This window comes from Xiphias gladius, chromosome 20 (genome assembly GCF_016859285.1).
Source record: "Xiphias gladius isolate SHS-SW01 ecotype Sanya breed wild chromosome 20, ASM1685928v1, whole genome shotgun sequence".
In the NCBI taxonomy this organism is placed as follows: domain Eukaryota; kingdom Metazoa; phylum Chordata; class Actinopteri; order Istiophoriformes; family Xiphiidae; genus Xiphias; species Xiphias gladius.
Genome location: NC_053419.1, coordinates 19,394,314 through 19,413,554, shown reverse-complemented (window position 1 = coordinate 19,413,554; position 19,241 = coordinate 19,394,314). Strand labels below are relative to the sequence as shown.

Sequence of the window (19,241 nt, the reverse complement as noted above, 5' to 3'; positions counted from 1 at the left end):
AGTTAGACCGGCTGGTGGTGAAAAAAATAATACCTCATTATTTTATTTTATTCATTTCTCAGTACCCTGTATCTAGTGCTAACTTGAAAGAGCATTGGTACTTGAAAGAGTTCAATATGTACAGATTTAACAAAGCATAGTAAACCTATACCAACAACTTAGGTTTTAAGATGGTTGTTTAAGAACAATGACATTTTTCATCTGCTGTGTGCATATTACCATATCTTGATGGCATTCTGAGGGTTATACTGCAAGAAAAGACATAATTGGCTATATATTCCTTTAATACATCTCAACATCAATTACAACACAAGTACATGTATAAACACACACAGAAACTCCAACTAAAACACGACGAACCCCGGTGATTGAAACAGTACATCAAAAAGCCTTCTGAGAATAGCAAAATATATTTTTGTGAATGAAAATGTCTCAAGACCTTGAAAGTCACTGAACCTGTTAAGCTCTAAACCAGTTCTGCGAAATGCCGTTGAAGTATCCAGCTGAGGGGAAAATTAAACTAATGCCACTTTCAAAGCTAACAAAAAAAGACGAAGAGAGATGTATCGATTCTTAACGCAGCTCACCCTGTGGTCTCCATGTGGATGGTGGCTCTCACACTGAAAGTGGCACATACCGGCAATTATACCTGAAATACAGCCTGCCATTAGAGCAATACACCTCAGAGCAGACCAGCAAGGTTTCAAGGATTGAGAGTCTGGGCAAAACTTGTTCGCCTGGAACTGACAAAACATATTAGAATGGATTAAGAGCAGGGGATAAGACGAAATTGATAGCTACTGCTCCCTGAATCTCCTTGGGCAGATGATAGTTTACCCTCTAAAAGACAACTTGGCTTTAATATACATAATAAAGTCACTACTGCTTTGGAGTAAACAGCAACAAACTCTTAAAGATGTCACAGAACAGAGTGAGCAGCCTTTTTCTTTATCTCTTCTCCTGATAAAGGTGAACTATGGGGGAATAGACAGGGTTACAACTAACAGTTATTTTCATTATCGATTAATCCGCAGATTGTTTCCTCAATTAATCTATCAGTCTATACATGTCAGAAAATTGTTAAAAATGGCCATTAAAATTCCAAGGCAAAGTCCAAGGTGCTGTCATAAAATTTCTTGTTTTGACACCAGTCCAAAATCATAATATATTCCATTTACTATCAAATAAGACGATGAAAAAAGCAGTATTTCCTCACAAATGACAAGCCTGGAGTGGGGGAATGTCAGCCATTTTTACACGATAAATTACTTTAACGATTCATCCATTATCAAAATAGCTGCAGATTATTTTTCTGTTGTTCAACTAACTGACCAGTTTCAGCTCTAGATATAGACAGTGCAGACTACTCTGAGTGTACGTGATGCATTAGGTCATTAGATCACTGGGAAGACAGATCTACATTCACATGTAGTTTATCCTGCAGACTCTGATCAAAACTGTGTCAATACTGACCCCTTCTGGAAAATATGGTAATGTACAGCTGATGGTAACAGCACTCAGTTACCGTGTGTTATTTCAAACTGAAGTTACTAGATGGCTTTAACAAATGAAAATACATAAACTTCACCGTGGGAACTAGATTGGCACACAACAGAATCCATGATTACTGAATCCTAGACACACTCTAATATAAGACAAACAAATAATCCTGATAAAATCATAATGTTTACAACTACTGCACTTTAATCCAAGAAAGCTTTCTTGTTGTGGTTACAAAGCAACACAGTAAGAGAGTTAGAAAACAGATATATTAGCAGATATACTATTGTGGTCCACTTTGATATATCATTCTTGCTAACTCCCTTTCCATCACAAGGTGTCAATACTACTGTCACCTTGAAATCTGATCCAATCCACAAAGGAGAAAGGACAAAGAGCTAGACACAGAAATCAACGGCCCCTCTCTAATAACAGATAAAAGGGGAGCATGTCTGTTCCCCAGCATTTGACTGGATAAAAGGGATGCCCGTATTAAGATCAAAGCCTGTTTAAAACCTCGACATCAGTGAATGCACAGACATACAGAATTAGAAACATTCCTAAATTTCTCCAAAAGAAAATGGCACCTTCACAAAAAAAAAAAAAAATTCAACATTTGTACAAACATGCATGCTTTCAGAAGTTGCACAATTCTGAACCCTTGGTAAGAAACCAGGCTTACTTTGGTGATATAATAAGATAAATCATAGTTTTATGTTTACTTACATTCAATAACAAACCGGAAATTATATTTAAGAAATTTAGCATGGACCTGATAACCTTTTGAGCCATCATATACTGTACATAACCAGTCAGCATCACGTCATTCTTTTGTGGTTCACTTCAAAAAAGGGTAAACACTGCATTTTTAAAACTTCTCACATCCAACTGGCTTTAGAATAGCTCCACACATTTTCACAAATTATTGTTCTGTCTCAACACAGCTGCATTAAAAAAAAAAAAACTTGGAATGAGATAAGGAATAAATCTGTAAAACATAACTGGGACAAGTGTACAACAAGGTAACTCCCTGCTCTCACATGTCCTAACAAGCTGAGATCTTCAGTAACAGTCTTGACGTAGTTTATGTTTGTTTGTCTTCCAAGTGGTAGAAAAATTCTCATCTGACTTTCAGACAAAGCATTGCAGTAAGACTGAACCTTTAGGCCATGAAGGTTAGTATGTTATTGCTAGTTTCTTCCAAATGATAATGAATATAATATCTTTTTATTTTTATTTTTTTTAAAGAATTGCTTACAAATAAATAGATGCACATTGAAAAAATTATAGTTCACAGACAGAAAATAAATTTCAAAGTTTCACCATATTTAAGTGCCCCACTGCTATAGTGAGAGACTGGTGCCATCTATCCATGCTGTCTTTTCTGCCTCCTCTTACTAATGCCTCCCACTCCCTCTTGGCCCCAGGGTAAAGGCCAAGTTGCAGAATGCCTTATCCCAAGCAGAACTCATTATAAAGGACTAGAAAGAGAGGGAGAACAGAGGAGTCTGTGTGACACTGTCAGCCACAGACAAACAGATACGCAAGATGGAGGAGAACTTCTTTTTTGGCCATGATTAAAGGAATAAAGAGCACAAATGAGGAGTGAGGAGGGAGGAAGACATGAGCGAGGTCTCGCTAATGAAGTAGCCACTTAAGACAAGCACAAAAAGACCTCTGGCAATGTTGTTTTCAAATGTTATATCAAATGCGCAACAAAGGCACAGACAGACATATGCATTCACGCACCATCATGCACAGTCACAAGCCACTACGGTTCACAACTTGCATTTTCATGTACTGTACTTATATTTTACTGGATATGCACACACAAAGATAAACTCTCACATGTCCACTGCTTGTCACCAGTGAAGTACACTGGCAAAAAAAAAAGTAAGTAAACCCTTTGGAATTACCTTGTTTTATGCATTAATTGGTCGTAAATTATGATCCGATCTTCATCTGAGTAACAAATACAGACAAACTGTATGTGCTTATGCTAATAATACACAATCATAATCTTTTGTGTCTTTACTGAACACACCTTTTAAACCTACAGACAGTACTGGTGGAACCTGCGAAAAACTGGTGGATTTAATAACTGGTCAAACCTCCTCCAGCAACAACCTCAAACACGGGCTTCTGGTAGCTACGGATCAGACTTGCACAATGTTCAGGAGGAATTCTGGACCATTCTTCCTTACAGAGCTGCTTCAGCTCAGCCATATTCTTAGGATGTCTGCCGTGAACGGCTCTCTGCATCTGTATTGGATTAAGGTCTGGGCTCTGACTGGGCCACTCCAAAAGGCAGATTTTCTTTTTTGACGTAACTTTTTGTGGTAGCTTTACTTCGATGTTTAGGGCCAGTGTCCGGCATCAGCTGGCGGACAGCCACCCTGACATTATCCTGTAAGATAATACCTTGATAAACTTGAGACTACATTTTCCCTTTGATGATGGTGAGCTGTCCAGCCCCAATTAAATTCAACCTTAGTTTCATCAGTCCCAGTAGCGTTGTGCAGTGTCAAGGAGCTCTTTGGCAAACTTCAGGTGTGCTGTGATTTTGTTTTGGAGAGCAGCGGCTTCCTCTGTTTTGTCCTGCCATGGACACAATGCTCCATGAAACCATGCCACATTTCCAATGATTCCTTCAAGCCTTTAGCTGTTACTCTTTTTTACCTCATCGAACATTCTGCATTGTGCCTTTGGAGTCATCTTAGCTGGGTGCCCACTTCTAGGGGGAGTAGCCACAGTCAAAACAACATAATAACTCCAGTGAACCAATTAACTTCCATTCTGTGATAACTACATGTTGTGGATAATGCTAACGTTTCTCCAACATTTCCATAATTCTGAACTGCAGAGAGTCAGCTGATTAGGTTCCAGCAACGTTTGAGCATCAAATACGATGTCACTAACAAAAGGTTAATATTCATGCTGTCATACTTTTCTGCAGGTAACGTGGCAAATACATGGCAATTACTCACACAGTCACGCACACTCTCTCACACACTCCTTTCTCACTTTTTTTTTTGGTATTAAAATAAAGTTACTAAAAATAAACTACTTGTGATTAGAGATCCACATTCTAATGAAAAGCAAAAAGATGACAATAGTCTTTAACACAGAACAAGTTCAGCAGATCTGTGTGTGTGTGTCATGCACCTTCTCACTGCATAACTTCAGGTAAGTGGCAAACACAGGAGAAGAACAACATTCACACAGAGAAGCTCCAGCACTACTGAAGCAGTGACTTCTGTTAAGAAAACACTCCAACTCCCACTATGTTCCCGAACTGCCGCTGTAATACCTCTAATTCATATTTTTGTATCATTTGCTCGCTCATAGCTGCTATAGTGTTATTTTGTACCGTGTTTATTGGTAGGCTGCCTGTGTGGATTTAAGCATAGCCAGTGGTCCTTCCTGTGGCTGTGTACCTCTTTTCTTATCTCCCTCCTCCAGCGGTGGCATTCAGATCTTACAGGCGCCCCCAGGGCCACAAAACATAATAGTAAAGTTCGCCCCAGAGAGAAACTCCTATGAGAGTGAGGTCTGCCAACACCATTTCTGTTTAACTTACCAAGGACAGTACCAGCTCTCATTATATACGTAGCGCTTAAAAATAAAAACAACACCTAGTCTATAATTGTTGGCCGTTCTTTGTTGTTAAAAGCCTTTGTGTATTTAAAAGCCTGTAACTTAATGGTGTCAGTGCAATAAAAGAGAAATGGCTTTTTTGAGACTCAAAGTCCTGTTTCTTTGTCTGATCAGTAGTCCAAAATCCAAATGTATTCAATTTACAGTTATATAAAACAGAAGAAACAAGCAAACCCTTACATTTAAGAATTTGAAACCAGCAAATGTTTGGTATTTTTGCTCGATAAATGAGTTGATTATCAAAACTCTTGATCAACTTCTCAGCGTACCGTGTCAGCACTAATTTAACTACCATGCACCTTTACTCTGTGTCCCTCCATACTGACACACAGCGGGTGACACAGTAAACACACACCGTGAGGCCATGTGCTATGCTCATCAAAGAGACAATGTCGGGATTACAGTGTGAATGGCCCACATTCTGTTGTTGACATTTAAGTGAATGCTTACACAGGGAAATCTGTTCTAATCAATCCTCTGTAGATCAAACAAATAAGCACCCGGCTTGCGAACACACTGGGACCGGCAAAACAATACCCATTAGAAAGGACCATAGGCTGCTAAACACATTCTAGCTGCATACAAACTCACATTTGCATACTCATCCCTACCTAAAACACACAGAATGAGACTTCATTGATCCCACTGGGGGGGCATGAGCAAATGCACATGTTCATGCGTGCACAAACACTCACATAATACTGTGTAAGCTCGTTGTCCATCTCCTTTTAGTAATCCCATTCTTATTTAATCTACATGGCAGCTCCCCTTTAAATCCCAGGTCAAACAACACGCTGTGGCACAGGGATGGAAGAATAAAAGCAGAAATGAGCGTTGTACTGTGTTAGGAGGCTTTTCCGCAGTTTTCCAATATGCCAAATCGCCTAAACAGTCTGTTGTTACAAGACTGATGGTGGAGCTTGGCTACAAAACAAAAACAAAACAAAGCTCGCATCTGTTATCTTGAACAGTGCTGTGATTTGAATTTTCTTTTGAACATGATGTACTTCATGCCAGTGTGAGCTCTGGATTTCTTATTGTACTAGTTTTATCAATTTTGATTTTTTGGTTGTTTTTATGACAACCGGTCCTGCTCAATGGTAACTGACTGTAACTAAATTACGAGTTTATACAAGGTAATGAAATACTGTGCACATAATGGGTCTAAATTCTTTCTAGTCTTTGCTCTGACAGGACAGGCTGTAAAGATAAAGAAAAAAATATTAGAGGACAGAGAGAGCCAGGAAGCCGGTTTTATAGGTAAAGAGAAGCATGTCATTACAGAAGTGGGACTGTAGTGGTTCAATTATCCTCCCCGTAGTTCATTCCTCAGTTTTTTTTACTGCTGCTCTTTACAACATCCCCCTCTCTTTGTAATTTTAAGAAACAGAATTTCTCATTCTTTCCTTTAATTCCTTACTTTCTTTTCTTGGCCACTCCAGTTCCCATTCACACTTATACAGTACACAAACCTCTACAGTAACAAAGCAAATGTGGCACAGAACAACCAACGTCTGTACTGATACGTTGGCATTAATGGATTGGATTACTTAAATATCTACATATCTCATTTAATTAAAGATAATAGCTGATCTTGTTTCCCATTTTATCCAGTAACACTTAATGTTCTTTATGTTGGAATTTATGGAATTCAGTCACAGCCCACAAAAGGGTCGCTACTTCCCATTCAGACACAGAGACTCCATTGTCATATGAACAATAGGCATAATTTGTTGAATGGCCATGTGAAATTTAAGTGGCCCACAGAGTGAGGCTAAGGAGGCATGACTAGAGATCTGGCAGCAATACAGGCAATACTGAGGCCGGCTATTAATGGTGCTATAAAACGTCTCTATCCATCAACCACTGACCTATGATATATGCAAATGCAGTGCCTGTTAATTGAGCTCTCACCTGCTTGCACGCAGTCCGGCATATGCGCACCCGCTTCCATCTCTCTAAGTGTAGTGGCTACAGTATGTCAATGTACTGCGGGGACCAAGCATGAAGACACAAATGAACACAGAGAGAGAACACACGGAGCCTGTATCTTATAAAAGCGCTCCTCCAATGACTTAAATGAATGAGTGGATAATACGTACTGCATATCACACAACTCAGTCATTCACTGTTCGTATGCACTTTGCACCATATACACGGTTAAAGAAGTCTACTTTTCATCCAACTCTCAAATCATGTTATCATGGACAAGAAAACTTATTTAGGTTTATTTAAATTTTCTCTAAACTTTTTTTGCCTTTAGAATTCCATATACTGTAATTCTGCTCTGACTTCCAAAGAACCCCATGATAATTATTGTGATTACAACATCAGACTAAATACTGCTGAATCTTGCTTTACCCTAGGGCAGAGGTTTTCACATTTCAAAATGTGTTTTAACCTCTTGTATTTTCTCCCCTTTATTCCCCCCCCCAGGACTGTGTACTCCCAGATATCAGTGCATAGCTTCACTCTTTACTATATAACTTCTTTCACTGTGTCCTTCTGTTCGTTTGTTTACAATAATCAATACCCCTGTAGCGTAGTCCAGGACTGGGCAACCATTAGATTTATACAGTTGTGTGAAGATAGTATTCCCCAGAGTCCTCCATACAGTATTTCTTCCTTTTTATCTGTGTTCAATACAAATTCACAGCAGGGAATTTCTGGCCTGACCTGCGGGGTCGACGTGAGACTGACTGTATCAGAAAGATGACAGAGTAGGAGAAGATTCTAATAAAAAATGATTTATGTTCTGCTTTTAGGTGTTTTGTAGTTCCTGCAGAATACAGAAGTTGGTGTTCTTGACAGTGTCTACAATTTTCCCCCAATATTTTATTATTTTTAGCCATGCCAGGCTTGAGATGGCAATGTCGGTCTGTCAGCTGGTCTGTTGGTCAGTCCACCACTTTGGTCCAGACTGAAATGCAGTATCTCAACAACCACCCAAGGGATTGTCATAACATTGGTGGTGAGGTAGAAACTCCAGCTTTATTGTCAATAAAGTGTTTCTGTGCCAATAAAGTTGTTCTTTATACTACAAGTGTTGCAGGAGTTTCTACCACTTCTGATTGTTTTCTCTTCTCCATGCATCTTGGAAGTAGATCAAGTTGTGTCAGAATTCCCTACTTTGCTTCTACAGTCATTCGTGGTCCCCAGAGGATGAAATTTACCGACTTTGGTGATCCTCTGACTTTTCCACCAGCGCCTCCATGAGGTTGACATTTAAAATATCTCTACTACTAGTTGACTAGTAGATTTCCATGAATTTGGAACAAATGTATATACCCCTCAGCATTATCTGAATCAAATTTGATGATTTTTCATCCAGCACCACAAACTTGAAAAACTAATGACATTTCATATCAGGATCAGCTGTAACTTTACAGAAAAATCCCATGAATTTCCCATGTTTTTTACATGTATCCACATGTGACCACATGTTTTTTTACACAAGTGAAATTCATGCAGTTTTTCTGTAAGCGTACTTTCTGCTTTGTGCTAATTGGCGGATGATAGCATGGTAAACTAAGTTGGTGAACATGGTTCACATTATACCTGCTAATATCAGGGTGTTAGCATTGTCAGTGTGAGCATCGCAGCATGCTTATGTTGGCGTTTAGCTCTAAGCACTGCTATGCTTAGAACCAAATGCCTCACGGAACCACTAGCATGGGTTTAGACTCTTAGTCTGGTTACTGTTTAAGGAGATGATAACCTCCCTCCAATTTGCCGTACTCTGGTCTCACTCTATTTTTTGGTGCTTGTTTTGTAATAGTATGAAAGACCAGGTCAGAAAACAGCATTGCTCCTTTATATTTTTCCAATAAATAATCACGACAAACACAAAGAGGTTCTTATTTTAGTTTTTTCAAATCTTAAAGCTTGAACAGCTGATCGAGGTGAGCTACACCTTTTCAATGTCCTGTTATGTGGAAACAGAGATGGCAAGAAGCCCTTTCTGCAAGCCACACGGAGGTAACTCAGCCAATGGGAATTTTCTAACAAGTCCACACACAGACTTGTGGGCAAAGACAGACACTGATTGTACTCAAACACGAAGCAAAGAAAAAAATCAAGGCAGGCACTTAAAAGGAATTCTATTTGCAACTGCACATGGCCGGTTAGTGTCATCCCTCTGATCAGCAACACTTTATCTAGCGTGGGAATCCACATCCGAGCTATAAACAGCAATCTCGTAGTCGCTCTCTCTGCAACACACGCACACAGACACATTGTGGGTGGGTTTATGTGCACGTCTGTGTCCTTCCACAGATGAAATGCTGTAGCTGTCGGGAAGGCCAAAGGGAGGAAATGGGCAGATTTGGAGTTTTGTATTTTAACGCCCTCATTTACCTCACTCAAGGACTGTACCTTTATCTCAAAGTGGTACAGCTCCAATGACAAAAGGTAGTGCTTCTCTGTGTGTGTGTGTGTGTGTGTGTGTGTGTGCGTGTGCGTGTGTGTGTGTGTGTGTGCGCATGCGTGTACATATATGCAATGTGTCTGTATTTGTGTTGCTATTCAGAGAGATCAAGGGCAGGACACAGGAGGAGTACAACTATCTGGGTTAGAGCAGTCTTTACCAGTTGGTTCTACAAAGACACTGACAAGCAACTCAACAGTAGCTCATTGTTGCACTTGAAATCAGGTTATTATAACCTCAGCTACAGTCCTTTTAAATTATTTTTTACACCTGCATATTTGCCAATACAAATAAAACTAATTTTTGTAGGATTAGTTATCATTCATTAAAATAGTTATTGGCACTTTTGTAGGAATGTTAGAGAGACAATGTGTGTGTGTGTGTGTGTGTGTGTGTGTGTGTGTGTGTGTGTGTGTGTGTGTGTGTGTGTGTGTGTGTGTGTGTGTGAGAGAGAGAGGAGGGTATGTGAGAGGAGAGGAAGTGATGTATGTAGGAGGGAAAGGGGAACCTTTGGGAGTGGAGTTCATTTTCCCCCCTTTCCTGTTTTCTGTTTTGTCTCAGCACGTTAGGCCACCCTCTTACGCGATAAACATGATTTCTCTCCCTTCCACGGAATCTGAGCGTATGTATGCATGCGATAAACTGTGAGAACACTAAGTTAAACCGAGAAGGAGAATTGATAAACAGAGAGACCTCAAATATTTTCCCCACGTAAGTACAGTAATCCATCATGAGAGCTGCGTTCAAAAAGTGTCATGAATGTATCTTAAACAATAACATTGCAATCAAGATGTCCTCTTTCATGTGTACATAAAAAGAAAATCATCCTTATTGTCCTGGAACGCACGAGGAAAAATGTTATTTAACTCAATGTCCAGGAAATAAATTTATGAAAATGCGGGTCGGGTATTTGTTCTGTCATATATTAATATTAATCGGTCTCTCTAAGGAAGCAGCATGTGTCTTTTTTGTTGATTTGAATAACGACTCTGTGGAACATCTACTGATCTCCTTAGTGGTTGCCATAGAAACAATGAAGGGCTTGTGATACGTTGCCTGTGAGAAAACATTTGTGTGCAGATTAAATAAAGTTAAAGAGATGACAGGACCGGGCTTAAATATCACTGAGCAAGTAGCCAGTTACATTTACGTCTTATGTTTAAATTAATCCTCGTCTTCCCAGCCTTCTCTCAAGTGTGAACGTAAAATAGATATTGAAGCTTTCTGTTTACTTTAATACTTTATTGCTTCATTGCTCTGAGACAACACTGCGACTGCCATGATGAGCCCTCGCTACCCCACCAGCCTTGGATGAATATTTATCAGTTTAATAGTTGTATCGTGGTGTCTTTGAAAGCTGCATGACATGAGACAAGTTAGCAGGACTTTAATCTCAAATTCAAAGACCTTTTCATCTGTGGTGCCTCATAAATTAGATTTAGGCAGCAACAGCACTTTAGCAGTGTAGTTGAAAAACTTTGTCATGCCATGTTTTTTAGAGGACCATGTAAATATATTGTTCACGCCGATGTTTTTCTGGGGTCAACAGAAAAGTCAACAGACAGTGGGTGCTCTTTTCTGCACTCCAGTTTAATTTTGTTTTGACCGCCAGAGGCCTGGTTCAGTGATGCGCTTTTGTCTCCACAGATTTTATTTCCGGAAGTCTGGGATGAAAGCCTATTTATCTGTACATCAATGTTAAGGGAGATTTGAAAAGAGGATGGAGACAAACATAAAAGACCAAAAAACCCAACAGCAACGATTCCTCATTTGCATCACTGTGGGAAATTTTCTTCAAGAATATTGCAAGTTTTCCGTCAAAGAGTAACTGAGGTTTATTACAACTTGGGTCTTATTTTCGTCGTTTTAGCCATCATTCCTTTCCGTAATAATAACACTGAGCTCATCAAATGAACTACTGAGATTCAGGGACGCAACAACATGTCTAAAAGAGAATCGAACAAAGCAGGAAACCCAGGTCAGTGGAACTTTAGATAGGAAAACAAAGAACAGTAAAACAGTAAAATTATTCCCCAAACTATAGACATTCAGACAGTTTACAGACAATATTTTCTTGTAAAATGAGAGATTATTAATGACTGTTTTACCTCCAAGTAAAGTGGGTTATATAATCTGGCTAAACTTGTGGCTTTTTTACAACTATCTGGCTCGTGTTTCTTGCCGTGTCAGCCTGTGAGAATGTCGCCATGTTCCCAGATCTCTGCAAAATAATTTAGTGGGTATAAAGTTATCATAACTGATAGATATGATGGCTAAATCTAAAATTAAAACAGAATTATACTTACAGTACTTTATTTATCTTTGTTTTTGCTTTTGTGTGTGTTTAGATGTGTAAACAGTACAGTTTTTTCTACACCACGCTGTGAGTGACGTCATTCACTCACAGGTCATACAAACATACACCCTTGCTGCCCATTTGCCATTTGGTATAAGGGCAAACACAAACACACGAGTACAAACATCCGAAATAAAGACTTACCCTCAAAACAAACTTGAAAAGAGGGAAAGAGAGACATGTAGAATAATAATCAAAAGTCACATGTACAGACGGGCGACAACTTACTGCAACCCTACTATAATATCCCTCCCTGTCTACCAGTCGACGGACTGTTGTTGCTGACACATCCATCACGTCCTGCATTGACATTCTCAGTCACCTGAGGTAGAGTTGCTCTTCTGTTCTTTCCTTACATATCGCACTAATGCACGAGCATCACGATCATCAAATGTGCGCTGACGACCGCAATTTCCGACCCCATTTACCGACGTCTTTCCCATAGATCTAAATGCAGATGTCACTTTAGTCACTATTCCTATTGGAACACTAACCAGCTGAGCAGTCTTTGAAGCTCCTGCCATCCGTGCCCCAACTCTGAACCCTCTTTCAAAGTCACTTAGATTTTTTCCTCTTGCCATCTTGATACGAAATCAAAATCCACTGGGCCTGCTCAGCATTTTTGTACATGCCACGGAGCATGATTGAGTGTTAACTGCTTAATTGTACCATGCAGTGCACCTGTGTGGAAGCATCTGCAATCATTGTGTTTCTCAACTCATTTATTCAGGTTTGTCTGTACATATAACACAACTAAACTGTTAAACTAGACACTGATCCACTGCTGGATACCCACAGACAAGAGCTGTGAAATATTTGCTCTGTTATCTCCTGGCTCATTGAACTCAATGGGAGGGCTCCTTGTGAAGCAACACAACAAGGCTTTATCAGACAAAATGGCACACACAAAAAGTGTCACACCTTTACATATACACACACAGGTAAACACTAATATCACATATGCAAATTAATGCATGCAATCTCTGAGAACATCAACTCCTTGTGAGACATTTGCATCCCAGAACTGTCTTTACAAAAATACTGGCATATCAATATGTAAGGCCTCTGTCTGACTGTAAAGCCCACATAATGTGAAAGCTGATACGACTCATTGTCGTACAAACAGCAATTAATTTACACATCGATTTATTTAAATTTTAGCACATTACCATACTATCATTAGTTTCGTTACAACACTCTGAATGTCCAATTCACCTTCCTCCTCAGGCTGTTCACAGTGTCAACTCACCATGTCTAACTTCTTTCTAAACACACTTTACATTGGACCACCACCAAAACAGGATCCTTTCTGTAGGGTTGTATAGTTCGGGTTTAATTTGTGAATTTGAATAAGATTCTGTTTAAGCTTACAAGCAAAGAGAAAGACAGTAGTGATGATAACATCCACAGGAAAGAAAAAAAAAAAAAACACAATTTAAGAGTTGCAGCATAGACAGTGAATAATGGAACTACTGGGACATTAATGAAAGATGCCATGGTAATTGCACTGGGATTTGAGAGCATCTTCTGATTCACAGCTTGAGGTGCTACATTGCAATAAAAATAATTTGGGTTGATTATGTGAAATAAAGATTATTTGTAGTGCAACCAGACCATTAAAGGCTAACAACAAACTCAAAAAGCCTCAGTTGCCAGTTGTAGAAAGATGACAGACAGTTCTCTCTGTTTGCAGATACAGACTTTACAAACTCCCCTTGTGAGTCTTCAGTACCACCATCAATGTATTGAGAATGTATTAGCATCCACTGTAACTATATGTGCATGCAGCATGGTGGCATACAAGTCAGCACACATGCTGACGCTACAGTGTGCCTAGTCAAAGTCTAAGCCTACATGAATAGAGCCAGACGCACAGTGAGACACAGAACCATACATCTGTTGAACTGGCAGCTTCAGTGGAGGGCATGAATGTCAAAAAAGCGCAGTCAGGGTTAGAGCCCCACATCTGCTGAGAGGGGCCACAGAATTCTGTTACTAACAACTACATATGGACTCCAGCTGGATTAATAATGAGGGTCAATATATCAACATATAATCATGTTATTCTGAGAAGTGTGCAACAGCCTGTGCCTGGAAGCTCTCTTCCTCCACCACCGTGCACGGCCACATGCAAACACACGCTCACACCGTGAAGAGGGTAAAATGTCTACTGCAATATTGTGTTTACAACTAACATGTCAAGAGATACATTTGTGAAGGCTGAAAGTGCAAGGATGGAACTGGAGCCAATGTCCAGAATGAATAGGTTTCTTTGTCTTGGGGGGGCAAATGTGCACAGCAAATTTCACACCAACCACAGAATTAAAAGGTTTTCAAAGACAAACAAACAAATGGATGTACAATTGGATTGAGATAATCCTATGACCTCCACTCCTTGGTAGAAGAAACTTCTTTAAAAAGCTGTTCATTAGTCATGATGCCTTGCTGATTTGTTATTTTTATAATCATTACATGAAATAAATTATTTACATATGAAGTCATTCAATTTCTTCCCAGTAAAGGTTTTCAGCAAGACCGCCATGTATGTATCATACATCTCTACAGTTTGTTTGATTTGTTGTTAAGGACTGTTTTGGGGCAACAAAACAAATCATTTAAAAATCTTTTTTTTTTGCCCTAAATTCCGATGTGAAGCACTTTATTGACATAACAAGGACACAATGAATAATTCTCCACAGTCGGCATTAGTGGCCAACAAGAATGAAACTGCTAATTGATTTTGATCTTAACAAGCAATAAGTGCCAGTGCACAAAGACTACAGCTGCACCCACATGCCCAAACATGTAATGTAAAAGAAACTGAGACACACACTAACCAGATCATTTTTCTCACACGTGATCTCACTGAGCATGCGTCTCTGGACGCACAGAACGTACCCTGCAAAACATATAGCTCTTCTACTCCCCAAACCCATGGGTGAAACCACCCCCATATACTGCTGTCAAACATATATCAAAATCCCCTCTGTTGTCTGTGATTTCTAGTCTCTAACTAATTACATAGCTGTTCTTCAGAGAGCTGGGGTGGGAGGGGTGGAGGAAGGCTGGAAAAAGAGTGGGGGAAATGAGGGCAGGTCCTGTGTTACTAAAAGTATGTAAGCCACGGTAACTTTTTTGTGAGGAGACCAAAAGACTTCAAAATTCAAATACAGAGAACTATACCCCCGCCATACACACATATGTTACAGAATTAAGTATCTCTACTAAATGGACTGGTTAGGTTGAAAATCAGGAAAAGTCCCATCACTTTCGTAAGGTGTGTACACTTTGCAATCAATTCTACAGAACAACAATTTTAAGTCTTGTATTTAGGCAACTATATACCTGGGATAGTTAGGAGTAAACTTCTAATAAAATAGTCTCTATCCTCAACTCCCCCAGAGTAAATGCTTCTGGAGTGAGATCTTTGATTTCACAATCCTGAAGAAATATCTAAACAAGTATGATCAAGATTCATCTTGAATATTTTCTTAATTATGCTGTTCCAGTTTTTTTTTTAAAGACAGTTTCACAATACCTCTATTGGCGGTTTTTCACCAAATAGGTCAAACCACAGTCTGTATTCGACACTGTACGGACGGAAGGAAAGACAGATGCCTTTAAACATACTCAGAAAACTCAGCAATAGTCATACATACAACAACTAACCATGCTGGAGGAGAAATGAAAAACAAAACAAAAAAATCAGAGGTTCCTGGTAACAAAGCCCTTGCTGCTATATTTATCTAATAACATTAATAAGCAAGCACTTTTAACCAGAACGCATACCACAGATTTACAGGGGGAGAGGTCGCAGAGACATGTGAGTAATACTGGGATGCTATTATCTCTTTAGTCAGTGTGTCAGCAGTTTATCACAGCAGTCAATCACCAAGTAATCACTATCTGTAAGAAACTCCTTCCACTTTCACTGCCTTAGAACACTTCCACTGCCTGGGCCGCCAGAGATAAAGATGTCACTAAGAGTGGGTTAGCAGACTGATTAGATTAGGTTTATATTCTATTTGTTACCTTTTATTTAAACAAAAATGGCCTCCCTTTACACTTGAATTGTGGTCTGTAGGAAAATGTTTCTATTGAGGTGTTTATTTCAATAGTTGAGTAGCTGATCAGCAGAAAAATTAATCCATTATTTTGATTATTGATAAATCACCAAATCCGTCATTTTTTGAGCAAAAAAGCAAAAGTTTTACTGGTTTCAGCTTCTCAAATTTTGAAGATGTTCTGCGTTTCTATTTTTTATATCATTGTAAACTGAACATCTTTGAGTTTTGGACTGTTTTGGACAAAACAAGCAACTTGTGATGGGCATTTTTTACACTTTTCAGACATTTTATAGACTAAAAGATTCATATTTTAATCAAAGAACAAACAAAAAAAAAAAACAACAACCAACAGATTAATTTAATGAAGAAATTATTACTGGGAACCCCAAACAAATCCAGTTCAATAGATCAACAACCAAGTAAACCAGCTGTACAACAGCTGTAATTGCAGATTACTACAAAGTGTATTAGTCTAGATAACTGTTCAACTCCAAACTCTCTCTTTCTTTAACTCTTATCATCCACACTGATCCTCGACTGGTGCTCTGTTTCACTCATCTTCCCCTCCACTGACTCGGCCACACTAGGAATGCCATTCCAGCAGTCAGTCCATAATTCCCGCTCAGTGTTCCCAGTAATCCCTCTTCTCCGGCTGTTCTGAGCCCACTTCCTTCCCCACAGCTGCTGGCTGACCTGGCTTGCTCTAATAATAGGACAACAATGCCCGCCCCACGCCCGGACATACAGCACTGTGTGACTACTACTGCGCAAAAAAAAAAAAAAAAACCCCAAAAAAACCTGTACATCTAAAAACAGTTCACATTGAATCTGGATATTTTTAAATGTGTCCCCAGCTTGACACAAGTTTTCTATAAAAACTTATAGAAAAAGGTTATAAAATGTGTAATTAACATACATCTTCAACGTCACGACAATTATTGACATCCAACTCCAAAAGAGCAGCTCTCTAAATTGTTGACATTCAGTACTTATGTGTGCGGGCAATAAGACTGCAGCATGTAAACACATGCTGGTGGAGGAATGATGATGAGGCTGCAAACTCAAATGAGCTACTATCTGTGGCAGAGGAGTCACACAAGACACTGTAATCATGCGGGAGCTGATAAATGAAGACTACACACTGCTGAAGTGGTTAAACACTACCGTGTGCCTTTGCCACAGTGTGTTGGACTTGGACTACACACACTCCCACACATACCGGACAGGTTATGAATACATGTCACATTTATGTTGGACGGTCCTTTCAGCAAAGCAGCCCTAGACCAAAGAAAGGGGAGGTAATAATCAGAAAAGAGTCTGAGGAGACTGAGAGTTGCACTGAGTTTTTTCTCTCATCTTCTGCTGTCCTGCTTGTAGAAGCAGAGCTCAGAATCACGCTACAGCTCTTACTGTCTTTGAGCCTGACATTCATACAACAATTCTTTTTTCCTCAATTGTTTCTTCCATAAAAGATAGTTTGATTCTTTCAATCTCTACTTTGCTCCTTTCTCTGACAAATCGGTGTGATAGTGTTGCTCCCCTGGCATGTGAAAAGCTTCCCTCCACAACTTCTCCTCTCCTTCAAACCCCCTCCGCCATTCCACCAACAGAGCAATCACACAGAAAAACTTGAAAATTTGAAACTCAGACCCCCTTTCCTCTCAGAGTGTTACTGGCCAGTGAAAGGGAAAAAAAAAAAAAAGTGGAATGCTAGCGCTCACCTCAGACAAGGTCCGACAGCCGCAGGGAAAGCAGAAGGTATATCATCCTCAATCCGCACAGAAAACCAAGAGCAACAAGTAGTAACTCCAGCGATTTCTCCTCCCCTCTGTTTCACTCCTGTTTCCTTGCTCTGTTTCTCCCACTGATTTGCACTCATTCAGGCTGCAGTAGCTGCAGTGGACTGAGCAAGTATGCGTGTGCGTGTGCGTGTGTGTGTGTGTGTGTGTGTGTGTGTGTGTGTGTGTGTGTGTGTGTGTGTGTGTGTGTGTGTGTGTGTGTGTGTGTGTGTGTGTGTGTGTGTGTGTATGGTTCTGTGGACTCCTGCAGGGGCACTTAGCAGGGTTCAGGTCCTCCCCCTTCTCAGGCTCACACAGAGAGAAAAAAAAGCTCACCCACACACACAAACAGAGGGCAGGAGAGTACTCTCTTTGTCTTTTGTTGCTTTCTCTCACTTCCTTGCTCTGTTTTCAAATGTCTCTAACTCCCTGTTCGACTGCCCCTTTCATATAAGAAAACGAATGACAGGGACTGTGCGTGCGTGTGTGTGTGTGTGTGTGTGTATGTGTGTGTGTTTGTGTCTCTGTGTGTGCATGCTCATGTACAGGGAATGCCGTCGTGCCTCAGCGCCCAGGGCTCAGAAAAAGAGGAGGAGGAGGAGGAGAAGGAGGTGGAGTTTAGACCTCAAAGAGCTGAAATTCCTACCTCACGACCAACCAATCGCGGGCCTTGTTGCGGTTGAATAAAAACCGCGGGGCCAGGCCGGGCCTCGCTACCACACTCCAGCTTCAAAGCATTAGCTGACGTTTGCTGTGCACTCAGGCTACATTCTACAGTAGTTCTATGGATGATCATGAGTGTTTTTACCTTGAGCCATTACTTGTCCTTTTTGCAATCTTAAACATTCAAAAACAATATTTTTACTTACTCTATGTTCATTGCAATGGCAAGCCAAGGAAACGTTATCTATATCGCATATTTGGGGCACAAAGGCAATTTAAAGGGTTATAAAGTTCATAACAAATCCAAAAAACTCCAAAAGGCATTTAAAACACAAATTACTCTTCAGGCTGTAAATGATGCAAGTAGTACTTGTGGTTTGTCTAAAGATAGTAAGAGTTGCAAAGAACAAAGTCTCACCTGTTGTTTCCTTTCACTAAGAGATAAACTAGTGAATTTGCAAATTCAACCCAAGCAAGTTTCCAAATCATGTTTAAGTAAAGCATTACAGTCAGAGCATTATGCTAAAGCACAGGCACTAGGTATGTTACAGCCAGAAGTGGCTGTGTTGGGATGTTTTCTTGGCTTTTCCCATGTCCATCTCTCTCCTTCCTGCCAAAGAACCATACTCTCATGTTTCTGCTGCTGTCCTTGGCCAGACATTTGTCAAGCAAGACATTTGTCCACAGAGGTGACATCAGATCTCCCCCCTCCTCCTCCTGCTGCTATTCACACCGGTTCACCTCTACTGCAGCTTCTTCCTTTACTCCTCTTCTTGCCACATCTACTCACACTA

At 39.9% G+C, this 19,241-nt stretch overlaps 1 protein-coding gene across 5 annotated transcripts in view; it reads right to left on the bottom strand.

Annotated features, from left to right (window-relative positions):
* dab2ipb (DAB2 interacting protein b) overlaps nt 1-19,241 on the bottom strand; it is a 138,058-nt gene that overhangs the window by 94,308 nt on the left and 24,509 nt on the right. The window contains exon 1 of one of the 5 annotated variants that reach the window (XM_040157499.1): nt 17,728-17,807. The exons of the other annotated variants lie outside the window; for them this stretch is intronic. The gene's annotated coding sequence lies outside the window, so the exon portion shown is untranslated. Of the gene's footprint in view, nt 1-17,727; nt 17,808-19,241 lie in introns of those variants that run through there. 5 annotated transcript variants of the gene reach the window in all.